Genomic DNA, 16,099 nt, shown 5'->3' on the forward strand with positions numbered 1-16,099 from the left:
AGGGGTACGCGTACCCCCATTTGAGAACCACTGGTTTAATGCATCCAGCGGGGCATCACAACAAAATTAGGCATAATAATGTGTTAATTCCATGACTGTATATATCGATATCGGTATCGGTAATCAAGAGTTGGATAATATCGGATATCGGCAAAAAAGCCATTATCGGACATCTCTAGTTTCACTATATGGCACATGTTTATGACAGTGTTGGCGTTGTTCATACGGCCACCCTTAGTGTGACATGTATGGCTGTTGACTAAGTATGCCGTTATTCACTTGTGTGTAGTTTGTTTAAAGTCAAGATGACCGTCTTAATGGTTAATGACCGGGCATAATGAAGCCTTTGTCAACCATAGACCATTTTTTTACACATACACTGTCATGATCCCGGTGTCTAGTGAAGCATTTATAGCTACACTCGTCGTACAGGGATGATATTTGAAATAAATGTACTTGAAATTAGAGATGTCCGATAATGGCTTTTTTGCCGGTATTCCGATATTGCCCAACTCTTAATTACCGATTCCGATATCAACCGATACAGATATATACAGTCGTGGAATTAACACATTATTATGCCTAATTTTGTTGTGATGCCCCACTGGATGCATTAAACAATGTAACAAGGTTTTCCAAAATAAATCAACTCAAGTTATGGAAAAAAATGCCAACATGGCACTGCCATATTTATTATTGAAGTCACAAAGTGCATTATTTTTTTTAACATGCCTCAAAACAGCAGCTTGGAATTTGGGACGTGCTCTCCCTGAGAGAGCATGAGGAGGTTGAGGTGGGCAAAATAAATATGGCAGTGCCATGTTGGCATTTGTTTTTCCATAACTTGAGTTGATTTATTTTGGAAAACCTTGTTACATTGTTTAATGCATCCAGCGGGGCATCACAACAAAATTAGGCATAATAATTTGTTGATTCCATGACTGTATATATCGGTATCGGTTGATATCGGAATCGGTAATTAAGAGTTGGACAATATCGGGGTATTGGCAAAAAAGCCATTATCTGACATCTCTATCTAGGCCCCTTACGTACTCATAGTGTGTGCTGTACAAGAGCCATCTTGGCGAGCTTGACCACCGCTTTTTTTCATTTCCGACAGGAAGTCACATGTTGGAATTCAAGCAACAGAATAGAATATCCATACGGTACATATTAAGTCAGCGACAGGAAGTATACCCAGGAGTTATATGCGTCCCATTACACCCACAGGAGATGGTAGTGAATGAGAGGGATGTGATGAATGCAGAGCCCACACTGCAAAAACTGAAATCTAAGTAAGATTAAATCTCTCAAATAAGGGTGATATTTGCTTATTTTCAGTCTGATAAGATAATTCTTCTCACTAAGCAGATTTTATGTTAGAGTGTTTTACTTGTTTTAAGTGTTTTGGTCCTAAATGATCTCAGTAAGATATTACAGCTTGTTGCTGAGATTTGATGACCTATATTGAGTAAAACATGCTTGAAATTAGAATATCAACTGTTGCAAAGCTGTGTCATCAACACTCACAAGTATAAAACTGCTTTTTTTAAATAATAATTTCTTATTTCAAGCATGAAATAAAAAAATCATGATTTTGACACAATTGTGTCTCATAATTAAAACAGATGACAGTCAAATGGACTTTACTGTTTTATTTTCAATGAAACAATAGAAAATATGTACTCTTATAGTAGTACAGTTGGCACAGTACAGTAAACTGACAGTTAATATTTAAACATGTGACATTTCAAACAATTTTGAACAGAAATAGTTCATGCACATTCAGATAAATTCTTCAAAATTACAATTAAAAAAAAATTGGCTGTATATATGTGTGTGTGTATGTGTATATATATAAATATATATATATATATATATATATTCCTTGCGCACTAATTGACTGAAAGAGCACTCACTTGGTGCGATGATGTCATGTTATTGATGGGAAAATGCCTTTTTAGACAATATGATTTGCCTGAGCGGCTCGTAGACCCCCGAGAGTAACAAGCGGTTGCCTTGTTGCCTTTCCATTAAGAACAATAAACTAGTTTTTAGTATAAGTTTGCTGGTTTCAAGAAATGTAATGCGCATATCATTATGTCAAGATAATGGCACTAGCATTTACTTAATTTAAGAATATTTTTCAACATACTGAGCAACAAGGTCTCATATTTGTTTTTTCTATCAAGAAAAGTACAGTTGTTATTAGTGAGAATATACTTATTTTGGGGTTCATTGAGGTTAGTTTAGTCTTTATTTGAAGGGAGAATGCACAGAAACATTAAGCTCAAAGACAGATGATCTGTACCAGATCATAGCTAAATAGCTAATTTCCATCTGCAGTCCCTGGCTACCTAAATTAAAGGGGAACATTATCACCAGACCTATGTAAGCGTCAATATATACCTTGATGTTGCAGAAAAAGACCATATATTTTTTTAACCGATTTCCGAACTCTAAATGGGTGAATTTTGGTGAATTAAACGCCTTTCTAATATTCGCTCTCGGAGCGATGACGTCACAACGTGGCGTCACATCGGGAAGCAATCCGCCATTTTCTCAAACACCGAGTCAAATCAGCTCTGTTATTTTCCGTTTTTTCGACTGTTTTCCGTACCATGGCGACATCATGCCTCGTCGGTGTGTTGTCGGTGGGTGTAACAACACGAACAGGGACAGATTCAAGTGGCCCAAAGCTGCGAAAGTGGCAAGAAATTGGACGTTTGTTCCGCACACTTTACCGACGAAAGCTATGCTACGACAGAGATGGCAAGAATGTGTGGATATCCTGCGACACTCAAAGCAGATGCATTTCCAACGATAAAGTCAAAGAAATCTGCCGCCAGACCCCCATTGAATCTGCCGGAGTGTGTGAGCAATTCAGGGACAAAGGACCTCGCTAGCACGGCAAGCAATGGCGGCAGTTTGTTCCCGCAGACGAGCGAGCTAAACCCTAGTTTCCCTGGCCTGCTGACATCAACTCCAAAACTGGACAGATCAGCTTTCAGGAAAAGAGCGCGGATGAGGGTATGTCTCCAGAATATATTAATTGATGAAAATTGGGCTGTTTTCACTCTCAAAGTGCATGTTGTTGCCAAATGTATTTTATATGCTGTAAACCTAGTTCATATTTGTTAGTTTCCTTTAATGCCAAACAAACACATACCAATCGTTGGTTAGAAGGCGATCGCCGAATTCGTCCTCGCTTTCTCCCGTGTCGCTGGCTGTCGTGTCGTTTTCGTCGGTTTCGCTTGCATACGGTTCAAACCGATATGGCTCAATAGCTTCGGTTTCTTCTTCAATTTCGTTTTCGCTACCTGCCTCCACACTACAACCATCCGTTTCAATACATTCGTAATCTGTTGAATCGCTTAAGCCGCTGAAATCCGAGTCTGAATCCGAGCTAATGTCGCTATAGCTTGCTGTTCTTTCCGCCATGTTTGTTTGTGTTGGCTTCACTATGTGACGTCACAGGAAAATGGACGGGTGTATATAACGATGGTTAAAATCAGGCACTTTGAAACTTTTTTTAGGGATATTGCGTGATGGGTAAAATTTTGAAAAAAACTTCAAAAAATATAATAAGCCACTGGGAACTGATTTTTAATGGTTTTAACCATTCTGAAATTGTGATAATGTTCCCCTTTAAAGGGATACACAAATCATGCAATAGAATTATGACAATAAAATTATACACAAGTATTTTTAAAAAAAGTCATAAAATGCCCTTTCATGGACACATACTTAATATACAATACAACCATACCTCATTTACATCATCACACAAAGACAATACATGCTCTTGTTCACATCTGTCATCATTTGTAAAAACAACCATGATTTTAACAGACACACCTCACAATTTACAACAAAAATGCTCTCATGGATAAATATAATACACATTAAGTTGACATGTCAAACAAGGTGCCCACCTTAGTGACCGTGTGAGCAACTTTGTTTGCTCCAAACTCACTTTTTAACTTCAATTGTGAATGAAGAGTAATCTGTTAGACTTTTCAAGTTTGTTGTGAGGTCGTTCCATTCCTTTATGGCTTTATATGAAAAGGCTGATTGTGCAAAAGATGTTTTTCATCTGGGTATGATACACTGCCCCCTGGTGGAGGCTTGTGTGTTTCTAGTTGTTACAGCCGATGTAAACTGGACAAAGTGCTTAAGTGGCGCTGGTGCAGTGTTATTTAGGATTCGATGGGCCATTCGTATTGATGCTAATCTTTGAATGTTAGCTACATTTAATAATCTATATTTTTGGAGAACTAAACAGTGATGGTGGTGTTGTGGTTTTCAGGTTAGCTAATTTTACTTGTTTTGGAAAGTCTTGACAAGCCAAATTTTCTTGTTCTATTGGCAGATAAATTAGGGATGTCCCGATCCGATATTTGGATCGGATCAGCTGCCGATATTTGCCAAAAATTGCGTATCGGCAAGGCATGGGAAAATGCCGATCCAGATCCAGTTTAAAAAAAACAACTCCGGTCCGTGTTTTCCAACGCACCGATTTAAATAATACATTCCACTTTTCTGCTGCTCCCTAAATTCCGTTCCACATTTTCCAGCACACCTTCAACACATCCACAGGTCTGTGAATTCTCACGCAGTTGCTTTTAGCTGCTGGCATTTCACGACAGGTTCTTCTCACTCTTTTCTGTGTCTCCCTCTCACAGACAGCAAGTGCACCTTCTTACACACGTCACATACTGTCACGTCACACGTCACATACTGTCACGTCACACGTCACATACTGTCACGACATACGTCACATACGTATACGCCCTCTCCCAGCAGAGAGGTAGCAGCATGGCTAACGTTAGCTGTGATGCTATCGCAGCCGTGCGAGCAAGGCTCCCTCTAAGGTGCTCGCCTGTGCAATTGCGCACTGTTTAAGCGTCCTCTGCGCATAGCAAATCTATGCCACGCACAAAATCAAATAAAAAAAATAAGCGCATAACAATTTTCGACACACGGACACGACAGTAAAAACAGTTTTCGTCATCATTGTTCAAATATTGTGACGTCTGTCGAGACGCTTATCTCCATTCGGTGCCACACGTCCACACCATCAAAATGCCGAGGCAAAAATTTCCACATCAACACCGTATGAAAAAATTAGTGATTTTTTAGTTGTGATTTCCTTCTCTGCATGAAAGTTTAAAAGTAGCATATATTAATGCAGTATGAAGAAGAATGTTTTAATGTAGACATGCAAGCCTTGAAAGAAAATTTTGAAAATCAAGACTACATTTCCTGCAAATGGGTGCATTTCTACCCTATATTTTAACTTTAGATTTATTCTCATATCAAACTCTTTTGGCTGTCTTTTTGACACTTACATCCGGCGCCCCCCTCCACACCCTGGATTATAAATAATGTAAATAATTCAATGTGATTATCTTGTGTGATGACTGTATTATGATAGTATATATCTGATAGTATATATCTGTATCATGAATCAATTTAAGTGGACCCCGACTTAAACAAGTTGAAAAACTTATTCAGGTGTTACCATTTAGTGGTCAATTGTACGGAATATGTACTTCACTGTGCAACCTACTAATAAAAGTCTCAATCAATCAATCAATCAAAACACATAGAATCATCATACTGATGTGATTATATGCATCAAGTGTTCATTCAAGGCTAAGGCAAAATATCGAGATATATATTGTGTATCGCAATATGGCCTTAAAATATCGCAATATTAAAAAAAGGCCATATCACCCAGCCCTAGTTCAATGATGCCATTTCTGTTTGTCATGTATAATTTTGTCTATTTTGTGTTTATCATTGAATAAACAGGTCAGTTTCTTGTTACCAACCATTGTATATTATTCAAACTCCCCTAAATCAGCTGGCTAGTTGTTATCAAGAGTACTAAAACCCTTTTCAACATGATTCTGACAACTAAGTAGGCTAAATAACTTTAAACTTTAATACATGCTCGATAGGCCAGTATCGGTCAGTATCGGTATCAGATCGGAAGTGCAAAAAGCTGGATCGGGACATCCCTAAGTAAAATACCCCTAATTTTTGTATTTTTTTCCCTTGTTTTTGAACACTGACTTTTTGCAGTGCAGGGATAAAAAATAAGGGTCAATAATGCAACTTTGTGTTGTAAATTTTAGTCCAAAGACTGCAGTCTGTTGATGCATCAGCTCTCTCTCTCGATTTGTCCTAATCACCCTGCTTATTTCAAAGGTAGTTCATCTAAAGCCACGCAGTTGAAGTTGGTGTCATTTTCCCCCTTCGAAGTTCGGGGGGGGGGGGGCTAGCTAGCTAACGGAAGTGGGCGTCTCCCGCTGCACTGCGTCCCAGTTCACATGACAAGCCCGGGTGGGAGGGGCCAGCGGGCAGCTTTCAGAGCAACAGTAGAGTTTGGCCTTTTTACTAGCACGCCGCACTAGGGACAACTCTTTCCCACACACTCTGCGAAACATACGGTAAGACGTGGTGTGCATGTAAGAAAGGCTTTTCAATGTTTGTGTTGTGTACGCTTCCTGCAAGGTATTGTGTTTTTGACGTCTGTATGGAAAAGACGTGTAAGCTTATCATTGCATTCAGGTTTGGTGTGTTTTCCTTGTGTACATGATTTCCATAACGGGCGTTTTGCATACATCCTCTAAATGTTTGTTGAGTGAACATTTTTATAAGCAGGCTGTGCACAAATATATAGCTTCTTATACCGAGACATTCCAAACACTCTTGCTTCTGTTCTCATGGTGATCAGTTACCAGATCACCTAACAAGTAATACATAGCTGCACAGGGCTGTGTAAGTCTCTTTGTTGACTTGCACACTTAGTTTTTCACATCAAAGTCTGTTTTCAAATACATTATGTAGACTCATCTTAGATCAGGGGCCACATGGAGAAAAATCTACTCCCAAGTGGGAAGGACTGGTAAAATCACGGCACGATAACTTAAAAATAAAGACAACTTCAGATTGTTTTCTTTGTTTAAAAATAGAACAAGCACATTCTGAAATTGTACAAATCATAATGTTGTTGGGTTACATGTTGCGATTAATAGTATTCTATCTTTATTTGTCGTTTTTTTTATATTTTCTGAATAAATTATGTGATAATGTTCATCAGTCAACTCATTGGTGTTAATTTTCAGTCTATAAAGATAAAAAAGTTACATCCAAATCAAATTACAGTATGTTATTAATTAAGGCTGCGAATGTTTGGGTGTCCCACGATTCGATTCAATATCGATTCTTGGGGTCACGATTCGATTATAAATCGATTTTTTTCGATTTCGATTCAAAAACGATATTTTCCCGATTCAAAACAATTCTCTATTCATTCAATACATAGGATTTCAGCAGGATCTACCCCAGTCTGCGGACATGCAAGCAGAGTAGTAGATTTTAGTAAAAACCTTTTATAATTGTAAAGGACAATGTTTTTTCAACTGATTGCAATAATGTAAATTTGTTTTAACTATTAAATGAACCAAAAATATGACTTATTTTATCTTTTGTGAAAATATTGGACACAGTGTGTTGTCAAGCTTATGAGCTTTTTATTTTTATTTTTTTTTATAATGTCAATGGGGGATTTTTAATTACTGCTATGTTGAAATGGTTACTAATATTGATACTGTTGTTGATAATATTAATTTTTGTTTCACTACTTTTGGATTGTTCTGTGTCGTGTTTGTGTCTCATCTCAATTGCTCTGTTGCGGGTTTGGTTTTAGAACTGGATTGCATTGTTATGGTATTGCTGTGTATTGTTTTGTTGGATTGATTGATAAAAAAAAAAAATGATAATTTAAAAATCGATTTTTGAAAAATGAGAATCGATACTGAATCGTACAACGTGAGAATGGCGATTTGATTTCGAATCGATTTTTTCCTACACCCCTATTATTTATGTAGTTTGATCATTTTCCTCGACTGATGTACTAACATCATGTGGTTTATTTTGTACATATGTAGCATCATCTACAAAGATACGAATAATTGCTATTGCGACATCTAGTGGACACATTTAGAACAGCAGTTTCATTCAAAAATGTCAGGTTAATTTTTATATGTAGCAAACTCGTCCCGTTTGGGGACCCCCTGCAAAAGACACTTCACCCACCTGCTCCCAGTGCCACCCACACTGGTTTAAATATAACTTAGATATTGGGTTTCACTATGTACAGCGCTTTGAATCACTAGAGAAAAGCGCTATATAAATATAATTCACTTCACTTCACTAAAACAAAAAATATATTAAGAGCCGCGGGTTGCTGACCCCCGCGTTAACACTAAACACATTTTAAAGAGAATATTTATGGTATATCACGCAAATAACATTAAATACATATAAATGAAAAATTGAATGGATACATGAACATTTAACATCACTTTATTGAAGATTGTATTTGGCGAAGAGGACAAGAAGTGGACGGTACCTTCGTTCTTTCTTAAATTCTATAGTGTCTTTTGCACCTTCTTATCAAAGGGGTGGCACTTACAACTGTCTTTGGTCCCGTGTTGGGTTATTTTGGAGTCAAACTTCATTTAAAAATAGCACATGTGCCAGTCACAACCCGGGGAGATTCTTTTTTTGGTGCTGAATTAGGGATGTCCCGATCCAGGTTTTTGCACTTCCGATCCGATACCGATATTGTTTTTGCACTTCCGATACTGACCGATACCGATAATGGCCTATCCGAGCATGTATTAAAGTTTAAAGTTATTTAGCCTACTTAGTTGTCAGAATCATGTTGAAAAGGGTTTTAGTACTCTTGATAACAACTAGCCAGCTGAATTAGGTAAGTTTGAATAATACACAATGGTTGGTAACAAGAAACTGACCTGTTTATTCAAGGATAAACACAAAATAGACAAAATTATACATGACAAACAGAAATGGCATCATTGAACTAGGGCTGGGCGATATGGCCTTTTTTTAATATTGCGATATTTTAAGGCCATATTGCGATACACGATATATATCTCGATATTTTGCCTTAGCCTTGAATGAACACTTGATGCATATAATCACAGCAGTATGATGATTCTATGTGTTTTGATTGATTGATTGAGACTTTTATTAGTAGGTTGCACAGTGAAGTACATATTCCGTACAATTGACCACTAAATGGTAACACCCGAATAAGTTTTTCAACTTGTTTAAATCGGGGTCCACTTAAATTGATTCATGATACAGATATATACTATCAGATATATACTATCATCATAATACAGTCATCACACAAGATAATCACATTGAATTATTTACATTATTTATAATCCAGGGTGTGGAGGGGGGCGCCGGATGTAAGTGTCAAAAAGACAGCCAAAAGAGTTTGATATGAGAATAAATCTAAAGTTAAAATATAGGATAGAAATGCACCCATTTGCAGGAAATGTAGTCTTGATTTTCAACATTTTCTTTCAAGGCTTGCATGTCTACATTAAAACATTCTTCTTCATACTGCATTAATATATGCTACTTTTAAACTTTCATGCAGAGAAGGAGATCACAACTAAAAAAATCACTAATTTTTTCATACGGTGTTGATGTGGAAATTTTTGCCTCGGCATTTTGATGGTGTGGACGTGTGGCACCGAACGGAGATAAGCGTCTCGACAGACGTTATAATATTTGAACAATGATGACGAAAACTGTTTTCTCTGTCGTGTCCGTGTGTCGAAAATTGTTATGCGCTTATTTTTTTATTTGATTTTGTGCGTGGCATATAATTGCTATGTGCAGAGGACCTTTAAACAGTGCGCAATTGCACAAGCGCGCACCTTAGAGAGAACGTTGGTCACATGGCTGCGCTAGCATCACAGCTAACGTTAGCCATGCTGCTACCTCTCTGCTCGGGGAGGACGTATACGTATGTGACGTATGACGTGACAGTGTGTGACGTGTGTAAGAAGGTGCGCTTGCTGTCTGTGAGAAGCACAGACACAGAAAAGAGTGAGAAGAGCCTGTCGTGTAATGCCAGCAGCTAAAAGCAACTGCGTGAGAATCCACAGACCTGTGGATGTGTTGAAGGTGTGCTGGAAAATGCGGAACGGAAATTAGGGAGCAGCAGAAAAGTGGAATGTACTATTTAAATAGGTGCGTTGGAAAACACGGAGCAGAGTTGTTTTTTTAACTGGATCTGGATCGGCATTTTCCCATGCCTTGCCGATACGCATTTTTTTGCAAATATCGGCGGCCAATCCGATCCAAATATCGGATCGGGACATCTCTAGGCTGAATGATTCGCGGTCAAATAGACTATTTTGTTACCCGCAGTGTTTGGCCGTGCGATAACCGAGACAGCATAACATTACTTGGGCAGAATGTTTCATAAATTAAAAATAATCATTTGAAAATTGATGTGTACAAAAATCAAAATACCATGTGTAGTCATGTATAAGTATATTGCCATTCACTACTAAATTTGGTACGCATCTTTAGTGATTGTGTGTAAAATGTGAGCAAGCTTAGTTAAAAAAGAAACAATCTTTGCAGGAGCATGGGTGGGACTTAGCAACTAATGGCCATAAGTCATTGACTATTGGTCTAATGATTAAAAAACTTTGAAGTAATCTGTATGCTAACATGACTTCCACAAAGCATTTTGAGAATGTTTAGAGCAGGGGTGTCAAACGTACGGCCTGTCCGCGAACAGGTTTTATTCGGCCCGCAGGATGAGTTTGCTAAGTATAGAAATTAACCTGACATTTTTTAATGAATGAAACTGCTGTTCTAAATGTGTCCACTGGATGTCGCAATAGCAATTCTTTGTATCTTTGTAGATGATGCTACATATGTACAAAATAAACCACATGATGTTAGTACATCAGTCGAGGAAAATTATCAAACTACATAAACATCCCGTAATTTGATCTTGATACCATTTTTTCATCTTGATAGATTGAAAATTGACGCCAATGAGTTGACTGATGAACATTATCACATAATTTATTCAGAAAATATAAATAAAGACAAATAAGTTATTAACCGCAACATGTAAGTGTAAAAAAAAAAAAAAAAAGTACATTTGTGCTTGTTCTATTTTTAAACTAAGAAAACAATCTGAAGTTGTCTTTATTTTTAAGTTATCGTGCCGTGATTTTATCAGTCCGGCCCACTTGGGAGTAGGGCTGGGCTTTACCGCCTTTTATTAATATCTCGATATTTTTAGGCCATGTCACAATACACGATATATATTTCCATATTTTGCCTTAGCCTTGAATGAACACTTGATGCATATAATCACAGCAGTATGATGATTCTATGTGTCTACATTAAAACATTCTTCTTCATGCTGCATTAATATATGCTCATTTAAACTTTTCATGCAGAAAGGGAAATCACAACTAAGTCAATTGACCAAAAGTGTATTTATTAAACAGTTATTAAGCAGTGGCACAAACATTCATGTCATTTCCAAAACAGAAAGTGCAAGATTGTCAGAGACATTTTAAAACAAGCTATGAGTGCACTTTTGTGCATGATGTCACTAAGATACTAAATTAAAGTGCACTTTTGTACAGAACGCCACTACAATAGTTTAAAACAAATAAAGTGCACTTTTGTGCATGATGTCATACAAGATATTTCAAATAAAAATGGGCTGCATAATAGGAAATCAAATAGTGTATGTCCTTAGCTATGTGGTAGGTTTCTGAAAACGTTATCTCCTTCTGTTCTTGACTATTTTTTTCATACGATCTGGAAATGGTTGCTTGGGCATTTTGTGGGTGTGGCACCGGCCGGAGATGTTGACATGCGGAGTTTCAAGCACTCTTCATTCTCCAGCGGGTGACTTTTCAAATGATGCTACAAATTAGCAGTAATGCTACTTTTTGTAGCAAGGCTTTTGCCGCATACTTGACATATTACAGTTGTCTGTTCGACATCTTCCCGCTTGAAGCCAAACCACCGCCAGACGATGGACCCCGTGCTGTTTTTCTTGGAAGTAATTTTTCATTCATTTGTTACCAGATTTGCGGTTTCATTCTCTCGTATTATCACTCGCACTGCACCGCTAGCACCACAGCTAACTTTACCCAGACAGTATGTGACATATGTAAGAATGTGCACTTGTTTTACGTCTCTGTGAGAAGCAGAGACAAGAAAGAGTGAGAAGAGCCTGTAGTGTAATGCCCGCAGCTAAAAGCAACTGCGTGAGAACGCATACTCGAATATCACGATATAGACAAACCCGCAATATATCGAGTATATCGATATATCGCCCAGCCCTAGTAGGAACGCCACTCCACAGCAGGGATGTATACGAGTACCGGTATTTTTTGGTACTAGGAACAACACTCCACAGTAGGGATGTATACAGAGTACCGGTATTTTTTGATATCGTTTCCTAATTGGGTCGGTCCATTAGGACCGTGAAGATGCTGGACTAATGATACTGTTATCTGTATTTTTTGTTCCAGCTGACAGACGTAATTATGAGACACAGACAAACCCGCGATATATCGAGCATATTCGATATATATCGCCCAGCCCTACTTGGGAGTAGATTTTTCTCCATGTGGCCCCCGATATAAAATGTGTTTGACACCCCTGGTTTAGAGTACCATATTGTTCGGATTATAAATCGCAGTTTTTTTCGTAGCTTGGCCGGGGGTGCGATTTATACTCTGGAGCGACTTATGTGTGAAATTATTAACACATTACCGTAACATATCAAATAATATGTGAATGTGAGTGTGAATGTTGTCTGTCTATCTGTGTTGGCCCTGTAATGAGGTGGCGACTTGTCCTGGGTGTACCCCGCCCTCCGCCCGATTGTAGCTGAGATAGGCTCCAGCACCCCCCGCGACCCCGTAGGGAATAAGCGGTAGAAAATGGATACATGGATTATTTATCTCATTCACGTAAGAGACTAGACGTACTGATAAGAAGAGGAAGCGGTGCATTGTCTACCTTTGGAGTTGGCAGAGTTGTTTAGAAGCGACACAGAGGAAGAAGATTTCATGGGATTTAGCGATTAGGAGTGACAGATTGTTTGGTAAACGTATAGCATGTTCTATATGTTATAGTTATTTGAATGACTCTTACCATAATATGTTACGTTAACATACCAGGCACGTTCTCAGTTGGTTATTTATGCCTCATATAATGTACACTTATTCAGCCTGTTGTTCACTATTCTTTATTTATTTTAAATTGCCTTTCAAATGTCTATTCTTGGTGTTGGCTTTTATCAAATACATTTCCCAAAAAAATGCGACTTATACTCCAGTGCGACTTATATGTTTTTTTTTTCCTTCTTTATTATGAATTTTCGGCCGGTGTGACTTATACTCTGGAGCGACTTATACTCCGAAAAATACGGTAATACTTGTATGTTTAATGCGCCGACAATCCATCAAGCGGTGTGGCTTCATAGCTTACCGAAGTCGTACTAAAAACATTTTGACAGATTTCTGAGCGCCGTGTGTAATGTTCTATATTCTCAATGGAACATTTAAAGTTTTGGTGTTGTTTACTGCCATCATATTGCAGTCTACACGTATCTTATGTATGACTGCCATCTACTGGTCACACTTATTACACCATGTACCAAATGAAATAGCTTCGAGGTCAGTAAGCACAACCAGAATTATGCCGTACATTAGGCGCACCGGGTTATAAGGCGCACTGTCGAGTTTTGAGGGAAAAAAAGGATTTTAAGTGCGCCTTAGAGTACGGAAAATACGGTATGACGTCACACTGTAAAACATCAAAACTAGAGATGTCAAATAATATCGGACTGTCGATATTATCGACCTGGTTAAATAAAAAAATAATCTGCCGATAAATGCTTTAAAATGTAAAATCAGAAATTATCGGTATCGGTTTCAAAATTATCGGTATCTCTTTCAAAAAGTCAAATTTATGACTTTTTAATTTAATTTATTCTTTATTTATTTTAAATTGCCTTTCAAATGTCTATTCTTGGTGTTGGATTTTATCAAATACATTTCCCCAAAAAATGCGACTTATACTCTAGTGCGACTTATATATATTTTTTCCTTTTTTTATTATGCATTTTCCTCCGGAGCGACTTATAATCCGAAAAATACGGTATCTCTTTTTGTATTACAGTATTACATTGCTTGTAATATTGTCATGTTGTCAATTGTAAGTGTAACTTTCACATGCATGCCCTTTTACTGCCGCCTGAGGACTATGGCCCCACCCTCACTGAATCTGAGATGGAAAGTAGCTCTTTAAGGCTCTTGAACATCCATCCATCCATTCATTTTCTACCGCTTATTTCCTTATGGGGTCGCGGGGGGCGCTGGAGCCTATCTCAGCTACAATCGGGCGGAAGGCGGGGTACACCCTGGACAAATCGCCACCTCATCGCAGGGCGCTCTTGAACATTGTATGTTTAATCATTTGTGTACAATTCTCAAGCCTCTGTTGTCTCGGCTCGACCCGGTCAGTATTTGATATGACTTTCTGACCATCAATACGATGGAAAACAGCAGCCGCTCTTCACAGTTTTTTGAAAAGTCACCGGCCTCTGGCTTGCCTCACCAGCGTGCGTGCACACATTCCTGTGTGCACGCAGAGCCATTGAAAGGCGCCCCCGGTGCACTGGCAGGCGAGAGCAGACACTGGTCTTTCAGAGGATGCTGAAAAGGTCACTGTAAGCCTTTTTGTGTACGTCTGGGCCATGTCAACCTTCCTTCCAGTTTGTCCTTCTGGGCCCATTCTGCAAGTCATAACTTTGATGTGCTCGGTAATGCAAATGCTTGTCACATGTTAAACATCACAGAGGTTAGATACCTTGTGGCCAGTCTGCCTGCTGTCAGCCAACCATTCCACTGATACACTTTGACCCCTGAACACTGACCCACCACTAGTCTGTCTTATCTTGTTTGTCAGTCCCTCGTCTGTGAGCTGCTTGCAAATAATAGCTAGTGGTGTCTTCCTCAAACCTTTAGAAAACCGCTTCCTTGGTGATTTTAGTCATTTGGTAAACCCATTTAACCTCTTAAGGCCCAAGCTGTTTGTTTACATGCTTTTTTTATTTCTCTTGCTATTTGGGCTTATTGGACCCTAATTAGAATAAAAACTAAGAATCATCTTTTGATATGATGTACTTAGTCCATAAGTACACAAATGTGTACTTCATGTTTAGTGACATGCTAATTCTTATTTTTACACTTTTTTTTTTTTTTTACAAATTCCATTGTATGTTATACTCTTCTGACACCACCAGATGGCAGTATAAGTGTCCACATAAGTGGCCATAAGACCCCAATTCAGTAGTGTACACAATTTTGGAAATAAGCGCTAAAAAGTGCTGTCCACGCATGTGGCCACTAAGCCTTTAGAGGGGAACTGCACTTTTTGGTACTCTCTGCTTATTTACAATCTTTGTTTAAGAGGAGAACACATGTTTTTCTTCTTTATGCAAATAAAATGCGATTAAAAAGTCTGCTTACAATGGAGTCTATGTGAGTCGCTCTACTCTGCCTATAAAAGCCCTTAAAAACATCCAAACACCTCCATTAATTTTTTTTTAAATAATTTTTTCATTTTTATTTTTATTGTCCTGTCCAGCTACTCAGGCAAATCACAGTTGATATAGATGCCCATATCGGCTGTACAAATGTAATTCACAAAAGAGAAGTGTGGAATACTTCTCTTGTTGCCTTATTTGTATTTGACTTTATTAAATGGATTTATAGTATCATTTGGTGCAGCTGGGCCGGAGCAGGAGGGGATAGAAAGAGGAAAAAAAGGAAGACAGAGGGGGAAATTGTGGGGACAAGAGGGGGATAAGACAGAGAGACAGCAAACACAACAACAACAATAGAACATCAGCAAATAGGATATGTACAAATATGGTTTTGTAAGTATAGATGTAATGTAGTAACGGGCACATTTGCTCCTTTTACGCATACACGGCGTATTCATTTCAAAAATGCATTATGACGTTCCATTATTTTAAACATCACTAATTATTTCTCACTGCAGACTTAAAGAGAGCCAACAAACATAACAAAATATCACTTACTGTACAATGTCTGCTATCATTAGGATTAGAGATGTCCGATACATGCTTTAAAATGTAATATCGGAAATTATTGGTATCGGTTTCAAAAAGTAAAATTTA

General features: G+C 38.1%; 1 protein-coding gene across 6 annotated transcripts in view; it reads left to right on the forward strand.

Moving 5' to 3' along the window:
* Positions 1-16,099, forward strand: part of septin9a (septin 9a) — a 194,462-nt gene that overhangs the window by 144,485 nt on the left and 33,878 nt on the right. Inside the window, exon 1 of one of the 6 annotated variants that reach the window (XM_061974302.1) lies at positions 6,354-6,458. The exons of the other annotated variants lie outside the window; for them this stretch is intronic. The gene's annotated coding sequence lies outside the window, so the exon portion shown is untranslated. Of the gene's footprint in view, positions 1-6,353; positions 6,459-16,099 lie in introns of those variants that run through there. 6 annotated transcript variants of the gene reach the window in all.

Source organism: Nerophis lumbriciformis, linkage group LG22, assembly GCF_033978685.3.
Source record: "Nerophis lumbriciformis linkage group LG22, RoL_Nlum_v2.1, whole genome shotgun sequence".
Classification (NCBI taxonomy): Eukaryota; Metazoa; Chordata; class Actinopteri; order Syngnathiformes; family Syngnathidae; genus Nerophis; species Nerophis lumbriciformis.